Here is a 16659-nt window from a genome sequence, read left to right as displayed (position 1 = left end):
CTTAGTGAACTAGATTTAACAGATGATTCTGTTTTGCATAGACACTGTGAAAAGTATGTCATTACCCTCTGTTAAAACAAGCTAAGCTCTTTATTCTCTTCAGTTAGTAATTTTGTACAAAGAAATGATATTTTAGTTGTTTTTATTGCTGTCCTTTCTCCCCAATACTGAGACTTTCAAAAATGAAGAACAATTGAAAGCATTTACAGGTTACAAATAAAATACAAGGTTACAAATAAAAACATATAAAATATTAAAATATCATTAAATTACCTATAAAATTAAAATATTTAAAATAAAGCCATTAGAAACAATAAAATAAAATAAAATAAAATAAAAAGTCCTAGCAATCTATTCCTCACTTTAAATTACCCATAAAGTTAAAAATATGTAAAAGAAATCCATTAAAACATTATAAAAATATTGTTTCCATTTTAGTAGTCAAACTTTGGTGCTTTTATCTATTTTTTAAACATGTTGGAAATAGCTGGTAAGGGTGGGTAATTTGCTTTCCCCTTTTCACTCTGTTTTGCTGTTCATATATACTCAGTAGGGGATTCTGAAACAGCTGCTTTTTTCCTTACCTGTTATAAGGTACACCTGGCTACAGTAGGATCAGTTTGAGCAGAGTCCCACTTTTTCCCAGTTCAAGCTTTGTTCATTGCACTGCTTATCTCCAGCACACTGCTGCACTCTGACATCAAAAATCTTTGGTTCTCCATACCTCCTTCACCATCTTCCCAATGCTGAGGATGCTGAAAATCTTCCATCTAGGCAGAGGGTAAAGAAGAAAATAGAGCTTGGTGCATGTAAAAAGACTTCGTTAAAAAAAATGGGGGGGGGGCTTTACTGTGAAAGGCTTCATTCACTGAAGTATGCCTGCACTTTTAAAAACTATCTTTCTAAGTGCTGGTTTTTCTTTAGTAAATGATCACCTCTATATTGCTGGTGGGCACCTTCAGGTCATTTCTGACCTATGGTGACCCTTAGGTGAACCTCTCATGGGATTTTCTTAGCAAGATTTGTTCAGTTGGAGTTTGCTTTTGCCTTCCTCTGAGACTGTGAGAGTTTGACTTGCCCAAGATCATGCAAAGGGTTTCCATGGCTGTACTGTACAAAGATTCAAACCCTGGTTCCTTGAAACACTGCATCATGAGCTCTGTAATACATTCCTTTGATGTTTTTGGCATTTGTCTCCCCACACAGGGGGACTGATTGCAAATTCCAATAACCAGTTGACCAGCAAATTGTGTTGCATTCTTTTTAATGTGCTGTGGTCTGGAATTCTTCCATTTTTCCATTCTTTTATTCTTGGTAAGGCCAGTATTGTCACCCTTCCAGCTGTATTCTCATCCTGTCTTCTTTCCTGGTCCCACCTCAGTCTCTTTCCAGTTCCTGTGTAGGAGATCAAGTACCTTTCAATAGAAATAGCTTTTTCTTGACAGCCAATTTAAGAGCTAATAATGTATTGCATTTTCCATCATGGCAGTTTCCCCCTCACTAAACATGATCCAGTTTATTTCTCTTAGATCTCTTCTACAATAGCCAGTTCAACATCCAGCTTCTTTCTTCCTCATCCTCAGATATTTTATATTTGATGCTTTAACATGCATAGAGCTTGCACAGGCATATGAGAATGAACTGAAGACAAAACAGTGTTTGCCCATGATAATATTTTAGAATGTTTGCACAGCTCCCCCCTCTCTCTATCTCTTCCTATTCTTCTCCCTCTTTAACATCTACAGATTCTCTATTTTAAGATCTGAATCAAGATACTAGCCACATATAGGCAGTAACACAAATCAGGGGTGTCACTAGGGGATGCAGGGGATGTGGACCACACTAGGTGACACCCCAAGGGGGGGGTGGCACCATTGCTCCCCAAACATCTGCCTTTTGGCAGAAATGGGCTGTGGCATTCACCTGTGTCCCTTTAAAATGGTAAGATGCTGTGAGTTGGGGAAGGCCCAGTGGGAGGAGGAAAGAGAGGCCCCGAGTTTGAAACAATTGGTTTTTTAATTTTTTAAAAAAATGTTATTTTTTTAATTTAAAAATAAAATAAAATATTCCTTTTTTTAAAAAAAAATCACATCTTACTACCACATTAACCTAGTTATGTGTAAATACATTTAGGCTGTTTGTGTGCTGTTGTAATTTAAAGATATAATTTTAATTTTTATTATTATTTATGTCAGAACTATTACCATTACATTCAGAGTTATACACGAATCACAATTTATGCATAACATTAGTACAAAAAGCATTGCTTAGGATTCTGTTTGGTGCAGTATGGGCGACAGTCCATGGGGGGGGGGGTGACACCAACCCTAGTGATGCCACTGACACAAATGTATGAGGGTTAACAGTGGGGACAGAAAATGAAGGGGGCATTTGTAAGTATCTCTGCCTGTACCAACCTTATGTTATATTGTACCTGTTGTTTTGCAGCAACCTGTTCACATTTAGTGTGACCCTCTCAAGATTATCATCTCAAATCTTCTGGTAAGTATGCTTAAATGCTTATCTGTGAGTCAGAATACTTAGTGAATGGGGTTCCTGAATAGATGGAGTCCTATCACACTATACAATTATAGCACCATGAGTCTACTTTAATTGCCATGTGCTGATCCTATTGGATCCTGGAATTTTTATTTTGGTGGGGCACTACAGCTATCTGGTACAGAATTCTATTCCTAAACTGAAAATCCCAGAATTCCACAGGATGTTGCCATGGCACTTAAAATCATACTGCTACAACTAAGTACTGAGAAAGAGCTCATGGAGACTGCTAAGGACATTCATGTAACCTCCTTCAGAAACTGAAATGGAGTGAAGAATGATGAGGATGTTAGGGAAATTTGTAGCCTATCCAGTCACCTACATTGTTCATCTTCACAATGATGCCTGAGCTATCATGATCCTGGTAACTGTCTTAGAATATAAACCTATATACACATGCCTGGACATAAACCTTATTGAATTTAGCATGGATTATTTCTCAATAGACATAAATAAGGCTGTGTGATTAGTGTTGTGTCCATCCAGACACATTTTATCCTGGCAGTTTATTTAAACCTTTATAATCTGAAAAGTTAGAACGACATTTGAAGAGCTGCAATTTGAGAAATACTCCCCTTCCCTCTGCCAGTGGCATTGCTAAGGCTGGGGTCACCTGGTGTGGTAATTCATGGTGTCACCCCACATTAACCTCCTCCTATAACAAACCATACAGAATCCTTAATTACTGTATTATTATTATTTTACTAATATTACCCATAAATCATAATTCTCATATATCAATGAATGTAACGGTGAAAGTTGTGACTTAAACAACTGGTACGATTAAAATTATACTTTTAAATTGCAATATCATATATACAGCCTAAATTTATTTACATATACATAGTTTTGTTTGCTTAAAGTGAAAATTTGGTAATGATGTTTTAAAAAATTAAAAATTAAAACTAATAACATTTTTGAAATTTGAAATTTTAATTGTTTAAAAAAAACCTGGGCCCTTCCTTTCTCCTCCCACTGAGCCTCACCACACTCACACCATCTCTTCAGCATTTTAATGGGATACAGGTGAATGCCTCGGCCTGTTTCTGTTAAAAGGCAGATGTGTGAGGAGCAGTGGTGTCATCCCATTTAGGTTACCTGTTCCAGTCCTTATTCCCCTGCACGCTTCTAGTGACATCACTGCCTTCTGCCTTCCCATCTGTTGGATTCCACACACAGCCATGTTCCTAGAGAACTACTAGTTTTACAGTTAACCATCTGCCTAGAGCTGCTGTATAAGACGGCAGAGTGAGGATGCATTGTCTTTACTACAATTTTCTGTTTTCAAAGGACCATGGGCCTTCACAGGAGATAGAGATGGATGATCATCATGCAACATGTGTATTAAGGCATGTTATCCAATGGTGAGTGATTTTTATTGCATTAGGGCTGAGAAACTGTATGCAAATGTTGGTAATATTGGCACACCCCATGTGTAGCTACTGTCTGAATCTAGTCAATGTTAATTCTTCAAAAAGAAAACAAGAAGAATCAGAACTGGTGATGTAATGGAATGTTGACTCAAGGAAGTAGTCACATATAGCTCTTAAACATAGGTTTAAGTGCTAAATAATATACTTAAGTGGCTCACTTGACTGATGTGTTGTCTTGACCCAACAGGGCATAGGAGCAGACGCTAACTTATAGCACAGCTCCAACAAAAGCAGCCGTCATCTGTGTCCAACGTAAATCATTAACTTCTGTCTAATTCCAGGTGTACACACGTACTGGGGAAAAATAGGTAAGGAGATTTATGTTTGTAAATATAACTGTCAAGCAATTCTGTGACTAGCACATTAAGATGTTATCCATAGTTTCCTAGTAAGGAAATACATAATTTTCAAAAAATAATGCATGTAATTCATTTAAAATAGCAAACTACAGAAGTTGGCATGCATTATGTTTGACATGTTCTAGTCATACAAACAACAAAAGAAATCAGTGTGTTAGACGTCAATGGATAAATAATGAAAATGTATTTACTTTGTTGGGAGTCCAGCATCTTGAAAGACATCAGGAGATTCTCCCACCTCTACAACTTTCCTTTCATCCTTATAAAATGTGTCATTTGTATCATGACAAATCTTGGTGCCCTCTTGAAATACTGTTGAAACGCCTATCACGTGGTCAAATTTCATAACAGTGTAATATGCCAACTAAATGCCATCCTCCACCATTTACAAAGTTTTCTTAACTTTCAGAGTGTGCTGTAAACAACAATGTGCAATTTTTTTTTCTTACTGAGGTACATAACTAGCTGGCATGCACACTGAATAGTGAATAAACACTAGAATGGTGAGACCGAAATCTTTTTAAATATTACAGTATATACATTGTACTGTAGTCATATGGACCATGGGATGGCAATCTTCACATCCAAGATTTGAAGGAAAGTTGTAGAGGTAGAAGGAGCTCCAACCTGAAAAAGTGTCACTGGATCTTGAATTTCCCCTTCCTTGTTCTTGGGAAAAGAGCCATTGTTCTTAAAGCTCCAGTGATGAAAACATTAAAATGAAGATAGACTGGGACCTTCAAGCTGGAAGCCAAAGCCTTTCTAGCATTCAAAGCAGTGAAGCTGGTTGGCTCCAATGGGGATAGAACAGTGAAACTACCCCAGGTTTTGGTCCAAATTGTAAAGAAGCTATCCAAAGTTCTATATCTAATATATTGAATACTTTGAGTAGCTCTTTTAAAGTTCAAACTAAAACCAGGAACAGAATCACCACCTCACTAATATCAAAGGCACTTATCTCTCCCAATCAAATCCATAGTCTCCACTATGATCCAGTGATTCTGGAGAACACTAGACCAGCTCTAAAAAAATGAGAGTAAAATATGTTTTCAAAAATAGAAGTAAAGGAGTGCCAAATATCACTCCTCCTTCTTTCCACCCTGGTGGCAGGAGCCCAACAGGCCACTGGAAAGATGTGAGCATTCTGACATTGCAGCATAATCTAAGAAAGCCAACATGGTACAGTGATTTGAGAGTTGGACTACAACTCTACAGGCCAGGGTTCAATTCCCAGCTTGGCCACAAAACCCCCTGTGTGTCCTTGGACATGTCATATGCTCTCAGCCTCAGGGGAAGGCAACAGCAAACCTCTGAACAAATCTTGACAAGAACACCCCATGATCGGGTCACCATAAATTGGAAATGATTTGAAGGCACACAACAAAAACAACAAAGATAATCTAATGTAGGGATGGGCAACTGAGACAGGCTTTAGTGCCAGTTATGCCATCTCCCAGCCCACATACCCCAACTCCAACCCCATAGACTGTATTATTCCACAAGGCCTTTGGCTTTGAAAACTCATTTTTAAAAATTGGCTTCTAAAATTACTTTTTATGTGTTTTTAAAGGTTTTTTTTTAAAGATTTGTTTCATATTGCTTGTGAGCCCTGGGATCACCCCAAAAAAAAGATTAATAGATATTTAAGTAAAATAAAATAATCCATGCATATTGGATTGTAAGTACTGTAATCACTGCAGTTGCAGTTTTCAAAGGAGCAGTCAATGAACAGATCCCCCCTCCGTTTTTGTGAGGGATCTGTTCATTGGCTTGAATGGCGGTGCATACCCAGTTTTGTTCCCCTCCATTTGCCACCCACAGATGGGTGAGGGATGCAGACTCCAAGTCCATGAAAATGGAGGAGCGATTGTATATGTTTAGGAAGGCAACAAATGGGAAGAAGCTGCAAACAAGGTGGTAACCAATAGAGAAGGAGACGTCTGTTTTAACCATGAAGTTAAAAAGTTTGTTATTTTAAGGGAATATGAGGTGCTTTGTTTTGTTTGCATGTGGCATATGATTATGATTATATCAGGTATTACCAGCTGGAATTTTGGATTATCAGTTATTTGGTTTACACCCAAGAATCTAGGAATCAGTACAGTACCACAGATAATGTGACATGTTCCAGCCTTTGGGGACTGTGCTGTGATCTATCTATTATTTGATTCAGACATTTTGTGTGTCTGAAATCATTCCTAGTACACATATCATCACTGGAACCAGAGTTCTTTGCGTCTCTCAGAGGCTCTAAATCTGTAAATCTCAGTATTTCATAGTCTTTTGCCTCTCTTTGTAACTGCTAGAGGAGATGGGGGAGAGGAAACAGTGCCTAGAGACCTTCCCCTAGGAGCTCTACCAGGCTGAGTGAGCTTCATGGTTCTTCTATGTTTCATTCACTTCCTAATATGCCCTCTGCTCCCATATGAATCACCTCTCATTTGTGCCAGTTCCACCAGATTTGGTATTTCATTGTAATTGATCGTGGTTTGGAAGGAAAGAGCTTGAAAGGATGTTGACTATCCTTGCTATGAGCAAATGGCAAGAGAAGTTCTATGGCAACCGCATAACTTTGTCCATACAACCTTTTGTCAAGTTACAAATCTGAAACTGGATAATTGCTGAGAGAGGAAGGAAAGCCGTATTAGCAGAAACAAGCTCCCAGTGAAAATGGAGGGCAGAATCCTTGGCCTCTCATGCTGTAGACAAGAAGCTCCTCCCTGGAAGGCTTACTTGTTCTTTCTGTTTTAATCTCCTTATATCTTCTCTCTTCTTTCCTGACCTTCCTAATGAATTCTTGGGGAGTGTTTTTTGAATCATAGCAATATCATGGGTTAACCCCACTCTCCTTTACTTTTTGAATGTAAATTCTTTTTTTCTCCCCCCCCCCCCAACATTCTTACTTATTGCCCAGCATTGACTCCCCCTTTGACAACAAAAACCAAACACTCTTTGGTTATGCATAGTTAACATTTTGCTAATGGGAAGCCAAGATTCTCTCAGCAGTTCAACAACATTTTCTAAAGCACACTGGCGTTGTTGTAGCAACTGGTGGCTGATCTGTGAATAAAGCAGATGTCATTGTGGCCGGATAAAGAGAGAACAATCTATCACCCAGATACTGCCACTCCTCCTGCCCAAACAAGTCATCAAAATGACAACGTTGGTGCCACAGTCATCAATTAGAGGCTGTGCATCACCTTTACTCTTCTCGTTATGAAATAAATTGGTGTTATGCGACTAATGTTAAGAATGCACCAGTCGGCTGCCACTAGCTTTTCCCATGGAGGAGGCAACGAACTTGCTAAGGCACTGACTTTTTGCCAGCTTCCTTTAGGCTTTGATTGATTTTGTACTTTCATTCAAATGGGTCTGGCCTAAATAAACACAATATATATTCTAAGAAGTTTTCCTCTCCAGCATTAAATCTGAATTCAGTTCATTAAACATGCAATTAGACATAGGCAAGCATTGAAATAATCTGACTGGTGCCCATATTTTGTACAAAAGGAATGAGAATAGTTAGATAAAATGCCTTTCTAACTCTCCCTGTGCCCCGACTACCACAAAAAATGTTCAGTTTGTTTTGCCAGTCTCTTTTTCTGGGAGTCTCACCACTTATCCTTAGATGGAGTACAGTTATCCCGAATAAATTACCCCATTGTTTTTGCCTATTATGTATTGTGGCAGTGCCACACTGAAAAGTATGTAATACTTTCTGACAACAACTTGATTGCTCCAATGAGTATGTGTCTGAGGCCACAGAACCTAAGGATGGAGAAGACCTGATCATCTCCCACAGACCCAAGAGCATCAGGAGTACAGAAGACTATAAATAGGTGGAGGCAGTTTAGCACTGGACTCATAAGAGGAGGCTGGGTCCCTTTTCAGTTTCTGACAATATAAAAGTCATGGGTTTGGTTGGAGACTATTAGGTGAAGGGCTAGGCTGCTACTATTAAAGAGGGAAGACTTCTCAGCAGTAGCAGTTTCCCATGAATAGGGAAGTAAAGATTCCTCCTCCCCTGGAAACCAGCTGTCAAAATGTCTGCCAAATAGGAGTTCAGTATGCAGAATGGGCCTCCAAGCACAAAGGCTGCAATCTTGTTGGGGACTTAAATCTTCGTAAGTGGACTTAAGTTTAGGGTATTAGAATTGGACAGTTCTGTAACATCCACATCCAGCATAGGGTTGATGATACATTATTACATAGGGAAGCCAGTGCCTGATGCACAACAGGACAGATATGCAGTTGGACCAATGGTCACCAGTCCCAATGGGCATTGGGACACTGGCTAGCATGTCAGTGCACATTGGGACACTCTAAAGTATCCTGTTACACATCTTTACAATTCACTAACAGAGTTTCTTGGCATCTCTGCCAAATAATTAAGTATATGTGAAGTTATGTAAGGCAATAGATCTTCTGATCACCAGATCCTGCCTACTATTCAGATTCCACTTGATCTGCTAGTGCCTAACCTTGGCTTGTCTTTGACTTCATCTCTTGAATGCTGTTCAGAATTAGACGGTTTCGACCCTGACATGTTACTTGACTTTAATTTTGGATTACTTGACTTTCATTTTGGCTTACCTTAGACCAGTGTTTCTCAAATAGTGGGGCGGGCCCCCCAGGGGGGGCGCGAAGCTCCGTAAAGGGGGGCGCGAAGCTCTGTTATGCAGAGGTGTACTTATAACAATTTTATAGACAAATGATACTATTTACAGTCGCGCGGGGGGCGCGAAATGTTTTCTTCTTCCTAGGGGGGCATGACAGAAAATAATTGAGAAGCACTGCCTTAGACTTTGATAAAACTCTGGGATTTGAGTTTGTTTTTTACCTTGGCCCTGTTCTATGACTGCTTCCAATTTATCCTTGTTGGGTTCATCTTTTGGTGCAAGTCTTTACTGGCATTTAACTGTGGATTGCGGAGTTTGCTACAAGGTCCCACCTACCTAAGGGTAGGATGCAGTCCCTGCATGGAGGTAGATTCAGAACTACTTACTAGGTGGTTCTATTGATGATGTACAAGAACTTCCTAGCAAGAGGAAATGCTACACTGAACAAAATGAGACACAGCCTTAGGTCATGATTTCTAATTTTAAGATACCACCTGGTAAACCATTTATTTTGACTTTCAGTTCCATTCTGCATCTCTATAGCAAAAACCTTTAATGCTAAAATTAAACAGATTGGACACAAAGAATTAAATATTAAAAGGCTAAAGATGGATACAATCTGAAGAGAAACCAGACAATTCACATTTATACCAATTCCCCCCCCCCCAAAAAAAATTCTCAGGTAGCTTGTTTGGTTTGGCAGAGCTGGTAGAAGAAGAACTGCCAGATCCAATGCCCTGCTAGACTCATGCCATTTTTATTAGGCCAATTATTTAGCTTCCTATAGATATCGGAGTGCTTTCAAAGGCAAAAATGGAAATGTTTAGTCTTTGAGAAGATATGCTTCAAAATAATGAGCCATAGTACTGAATGAGATAAGTGGTTTTTCATGACTTTCTGTATAGATTGTATAAGTAATGTGCATACTCTATCTATCTATCTATCTATCTATCTATCTATCTTACAATTATTATTTTTAATTAGATGGTTCCCTGTCCTCAGGCTTACAATCTAAAAGACACAACACAAAAGGAGAAGGGAATGGTGGTGGGAAAGGGGATTGCAGAGTTTGCTACAAGGTCCCACCTACCTTACTATGTATTTGTCTGTAATTATATATAATATTGTATATATTCTGTATATAATACATGTAAAGGTAAAGGTATTCCCCATTTACAAGGTTGTCAAGTCATGTCCAACCATAGAGGAGATGCTCTTCTCTGGGACTGTACAGACAGGCCAAAATAAAGCTGCTTCGGGTCACTTTGGAGGTACAGTATTCTGTTTAAATGCTGCATGCGTCCTAAGAGTCTGGAAGCCGTGCCAAAGCCATGTTCCAGTACTAAGGACTGGAGCGCAGCTTTGGAGCAGCTTCTGGCCTCTTAAAATGCGAGTGTCATTTAAACAGCATACCTCCAAAGTGACCCGAAGCAGAAGAGCCAGCATTGTCAGAGACTACTCTGTGATCATGTGTACATATGTGCACTCTGTGTGTGTGTGTGTGTGTGTGTGTGTGTGTGTGTGTGTATGTGTATATATATATATATATATATATATATATATATATATATATATATATGCGCACACATTCATTCATATGGCATTCATTGTATATATGGTTGCACCATATAAGTATTATTTAAGAGTATATTACATAATATAGAAAGTGATGTTTCTGATATGCATGTTACTATTTGTATCCCATTAGCCTCAGCCATTTATCTGCTTTGGGCCTTGAGTGATTTTTGTTTTAGAGGCATAAGGGAGAGGATGACTTCACTCTCTTCTTGGAGGAGAATAGCTGTGGTTGGCCATAAGTGTCATGGTTAACAAAAATATGAGTGGGGTACCTCAGTGAGGTACCCCTGAATAGTCTGCCCAATGATACATGACAGTAGTTAGCTTTTTTTCTCAGAGCATTTCACTTTGGGGCATTTCCAGGAGTACACAGTGTACAGAAACTCCTGTTTTCTCAAAGCTGAAGGTTTCGTCACCCACCATAAACTTGCTGGTAGAAAAGAATCTTTTCTGAACTGATAAGGGTGAGAGAATTGGCAGGCTGAGAGGCTTTGGCAACTTTTCTAGAAAACACAATTCCCACCCCCCTGCTTGCAACAAACAAAAACATGCCTTTGTTTCTCTGAACCTAATTTGCTGCAAGCTGTTCATCTTTTGTTTGTCAAATGTTCTGCTTTATTTCTGCTTTGATATTATATGCATTCAGAGTAAGGGAACACCATACTTTACCTTGAATTCAGCATTCCTTAGTAGCCAATTAGAGATCTCTGTGTTGTGAAAACGGAGAGAGAAAGATCAAGAGAGAGAGAGAGAGTTCTTTAGGCTGACTCTATGCCAAGAGGGTCATAATGGTTGATAAAATCCAAGTACAGGGATAAATAATGTAAGCTACCCATTGGCATTTGTTGCATATAAATACTGGCTGGTAAACTTGTGGCCAGAACCAGTAGCATGTAAAATCTGCCTTATTTGTATTAGATTGTGTAAATACATCTCTTTAATCAGCTCTGCTCTTAAAAACAGTAGGCTTTGAATCCTTTTAAATTAATATTCATAGTTGTCTTTGGAAGATGGTACATTTTTAAGGCTCACAGACTACATCAAAACACCACATTTAGCCAAGTTTTTCAATTCATACTGCCATGTTACTTGCTTTAAGTCCAATTTCAGAGTGTTGTGCATGCCTTATGTTAAATGGATTATAAGTGAATTATGCTGAATAATACTATTATTAAACAGCAGGGTTAGGAGTCATGGTGCATTCAGAGTAGGACTTCAGTTTCCTTAGGCTGATGTTTTAAGTTTTAATCTACTGTGTTCAATAGATTTATTTATGGCTTGTTGCCTTTTTGCTTTCTATTGGGAGCAGGAGGAAGCATTCTCTTAATTGGTAATCCACTTCTAAATTTGTGGGAGCAAAGAAATTGACCAGAACTGACAAAATGAATTTCAGTTGGTATAAATGAAAGCTCCTGTATTTGTCAGGGGCAGGCATTCCTCCCCCCTGGCCCCATATCTTGAAATGCACACTATCAGTGAGCAAAACACAATGGATACACTGTGTCTATTCTCTATTGGATTATATTGCTTTGAAGTTTATTATTCTACTTACATAGAATGATCCGCATTATTCACGAGGAAAGGACTGCACTGGCCTGAGACTTTGCCATTCCATTTGAAGGAATATGCAGTAAACTGATGTTACCTATTAAGGCAGCAGCAAAAAGAACTAGGCTGCATGAACACCATTCATTTGAGTCATTTCAAATCTGGTTTCAGGTTTTTGTTTGTTGTTGCTGTGACCTTTGTCAGGAGAAGAACATGGGGAACAACTAGACCATTTTGCTGATCATTGTGACTTTCTTGGAGGGTTTCAGTACAATTAGCCACAGCATCTTTCTGGAGCAGCTGTCTGAAGCAGGAAGCAGGGCTCCAGTTACATTCTTCCTACCAGAATAAATACCTCCTCTTACCCCAAACCAAATTCCCACCTACTCTTACCCCAAACCAGGCATGCTCCAGGTGTGCCACTGAGCTCTCTTCTTTTTGCAGTTTAAAATTTAACATTGGAACCAATGAATGAGAAAATCCACAGATTTAGGATGAGGTATCATCAAACACTAAAAATTTCTGTCTCAATCTATCCTTTTCATCAGTTTCAGGTTTTCTAAAATCTTTCTATCATGTTTCAAAGGGCTTGTAAGAAAAAAGATGGGATGAGAAGTAATCAAGAGAACATCAGGACAATAAGATATGTTTTTGGTGAGAGCAGTGGCATCATTATGAGCCATGTCACCTGATGCTAACTCACAGTGTCAGCCCCCTACTGACCTCCTCTCATGCCACACCATACAGAAACTTTAGTAGTGTTTTGAGTACTCATGTTACTCATAAATTGTAATCCCTGTATACCACTGAATGTAATGGCAATAGTTGGGACAAACAAGTAACAAAACTAAAATTATACCTTTCAATATAGGCTGGCTCCCCTCCCTGCTTTCCTTTCCTCGGCAAACAAAAACAGTTTTATTCAGGCTGGATTATAATACATACCATATATATTTGACTATAAGTCAACATCATGTATAAGTCAACAGCAAGTTTTGGGGCCAAAATTATGGGGTTTGATAAGACCTGTGGATAAGTCCCTATACTGGGAGAAAGGTGGGATATAAGAAAATAAAATGAAGAAGACGAAGAAGTTGAGGACGGTCTAGGCACCCTTCCTCCCCCTCTTCAGTCTGAATGTCCCCTCAGGAGACAGTGGGGCTGGGGATGAAGCTTGGGATGGCTAGTGCTTGCCTTCCCTCCTCTTCCCCACCCTGGCTGTCTCCTGTGGGGCAGCTAGGCTGGGGACAAGGGTTGGGGGCCAAGAGCTTGTTTATGCATAAGCTGTTTGTCCATGTTGTATTTTCAGTTTATTGTTTGCCAGTTTATTAATTTTAATTAATTAATTTTACATTTTTTAAAAAAAATCCCCTTGGTTTGTTTTAATATGATTTTTGAACAATAAAAGAATAAATATTTTTCAAATGTAAACATACAGTTTTGCTGGCATCCTTAACAGTATAATCCTTAATGGATTCAGGAATCAGTTGGGAACACCTTTTGAAGTCAAATGGTCCTGATCACTGAACACTAAGGGCCAAAACAAACAGCCCCTAAAACCCCTTTGAGCACCAGACTGTAGGCGTGGCAATCACATGTGCCCTTTCAGCCACCACCACAGCTTTGTGGTGCTCCTGCAGCATGCAGCGTATAAACGCCATGCTGCCACAGTGTTTCAATTATGCCTGCTGTCTGGTCAGACAGGAAGCATAACACCAGTTTGGTGTGCATCATCTAAACCCATACCACCCCCAAGTGAGTGCTTACTGCTGGTCTGCTTGGGACCTGAGTTTCACTCCACTTATATGCATAGATCACCAAAACCTGATCAGAATGGTAACATAATCAATAATATGTTGGGAGCTAGCTTGTCTCCTACACTCTCTCCCTCAGATGGTCTCAGTATGGAGTGAGTCTAGACATGAGTTGTCTACATGCATGCCACCTGGCCAGCAGTACTTGTGAATCCAGTCTGGGTTAGTGGGAGAAGAACTCACAATGACTAGAGCAAATGTACTTGTGAATTCCAGGTCCAAGTTATCATGGGAGCATCTGAATTATGGTTCTTGATAATAACCTTAATGTAATTATAGTTGATAGGCATCCTGGCAGTGAAGCAAATTCCCTCTGTACAGAATATAACCAAGGTTACACTGGTATAAGCCTATCTGTGAGCTTTGCAGCCGGTGCCATGCATATCTTTAAGACAAAATTCCTCCCCACATTCTATTTACTTTTAATTTTTACATGCCCAGAGTTACTATTGGAACACACACTGAATGTTTCATTTATCTGGCAGTGTGTGTGCATGTAAAAAAACATTTCTCTGTGATATGGTCAGGTACTTTGTTCCAGATTTTCTTTGAAAAACTATCCCAATGGTACAATAATGCACCATATTCTTTACTTTGGGTTGCAGGGAGGAGGGAAGACTTCCCTATGGAGTCCTCAGAATTTCTGGCAAATACCTTTAAGACTGTAGCATCAATTTCTACTTTGCTGATCTTAATGAAGGAAATCTAGGGCACACTTGAAGAATGTGTACCCTCTTGATATTGCTGAACTATAGCACCCATAAATCATTATCATACATACTCCTATAACTACTGCTGAGAATTGTGAACTTCAAGGGCCACTCAGTCTCCATCTCTGGCTCAGAGAGACAAAGAATGGTCAGTTGGAGGAAGAGAAAAATTCACAAAACCATAACCAGTACTTCTTCCTCCTGTTTATTCTTCATCTCATTCAGAACATCCAATTCAGGTACTTGATTGACCTTAGTAAGAAATGTAGTGCATTCACCTTACAGCATAAATTAAAAGGAGTACTTGTAAACTAGTTGAAGCAAGTGAAGAGATAGTATTCTGGGACAAATGTAGGCACAATTTAAGACCATGCTTTCCAAAGTGCTACTTGAGTTCAAGCATATTTCCTGAATGTAAATTATTGTAAAATTTATGTAGCAACCTATGCAATTTCCCTAGTCTACTGTGAATTTTCTCAAAATGGCTTTTCTTTGTTCATCCACTTCTTTATTGTTGCAAATAAATCTGTCTAAGGAAACCAGATCTTTAAGTGTTAGTGTGCTAGTTGTACCCTATGTATCAGCAATATGTCAAGGAATACAAAAAGCAACAATTTTACAGAATGATTTTGTAAAGTAAAACTTACTGCAAACATAACAGTCGGAATTTTCTGAAGTCCATGAATAACAGCAAAGTTCTTGAATGTGATGTGTCCATTTTATCAAGTCCATTGCATACTGTACACTGTACAACAATCAACTCGCAGTCAATCAATTACCTGTATTATTAAACCTTATGTTGTCCACTGTGCAGTTAATTTTCCAGTTAAAAAAAAAGATTATCAATTTCTATTAACACAACAAGTTTAGAAATATGAGGGTTATATATTCCTCAAAGTATATTTTGTACATGAATTATAAACCTGTCAATACCCTTAGTAATCCAGGGAGTGTTCTTTCTCTGTGCATCTGGGGCAGCATGTTTGAAACTGAAGGGAATGCAGTAAATAGTAATATAAAATGTGACATTATTGGCTAAATCCAATTATGAATCTTTGTGCTGGAGAATTTGACCCTTTTCAATTTGCACTACAGTCTGCAAGTCACATCTTCCAATAGAGAGGGTAAGCATATTCCAGAAAGGGAAGAAATCCCATCACTTAAAAACTTTAGCATAATAAGTGAAGATTCCCTTGGATTTCTTGGATTTCTACTCGCTGTTGGCTGTCTTACTTTGGGCAATTCCCTTCCTATTTTCTTTGTCACAGCAAAATCCTACCTGGGAAGTTCTGTATCCCTTAAAGTTATTAAAAAGTCAAGAGCCCTGCCCCTTTGATGATGTTGCCTGTAATCTCTCATTTCTTTCCCTTATCCTTGATGTACATGTGTTCTGTCCACTTTTGCACCATGGCAATCCTGTTATGAATCCTGTCTTGATTAGGGATCCCAGTTCTCAGGCTCTGATCCTGAGCAGGCTCTGGCCGTGGCCCTTCTTCTCCAGTCCACAGTCAAGGAAAAGGAATTTCAGGGCAAGAGAGATGCTTTGAAAAGTGTGTTTTTGAAATGAATTTACATAAACTTGGAAATATCAGGTTATATTCGACATATGAGATGGGATGATCTCAAAACTTGTGTCCCCACTGTCACTGAAGTCCTAGGTGTGCTAATTTATAGCAAAATCTCACTGAACTTACTTTGTGTGATGGAGTACAGGTGATCATATCTGTAATAGTGAACATTCATCTTCCGGCCTGAGAGGGAGTGATCAGGCAGACCCAGCTCAATCAGGGATAGCCTGAAAGAAGAGACTCCTCCCTCCTTAACTGTCATCTTCCGGCCTGAGAGGGAGTGATCAGGCAGACCCAGCTGCATCAGGGATAGCCTGAAGGAAGAGACTCCTCCCTCCTTAACTGTCATCTTCCGGACTGAGAGGGAGTGATCAGGCAGACCCAACTCCATCAGGGATAGCCTGAAGGAAGAGACTCCTCCCTCCTTAACTGTCATCTTCCGGACTGAGAGGGAGTGATCAGGCAGACCCA

The sequence above is a fragment of the Sceloporus undulatus genome, chromosome 2 (assembly GCF_019175285.1).
Source record: "Sceloporus undulatus isolate JIND9_A2432 ecotype Alabama chromosome 2, SceUnd_v1.1, whole genome shotgun sequence".
Taxonomy (NCBI): domain Eukaryota; kingdom Metazoa; phylum Chordata; class Lepidosauria; order Squamata; family Phrynosomatidae; genus Sceloporus; species Sceloporus undulatus.
The sequence above is the reverse complement of the archived record's forward strand: the minus strand, read 5'-3'. Positions refer to the sequence as shown.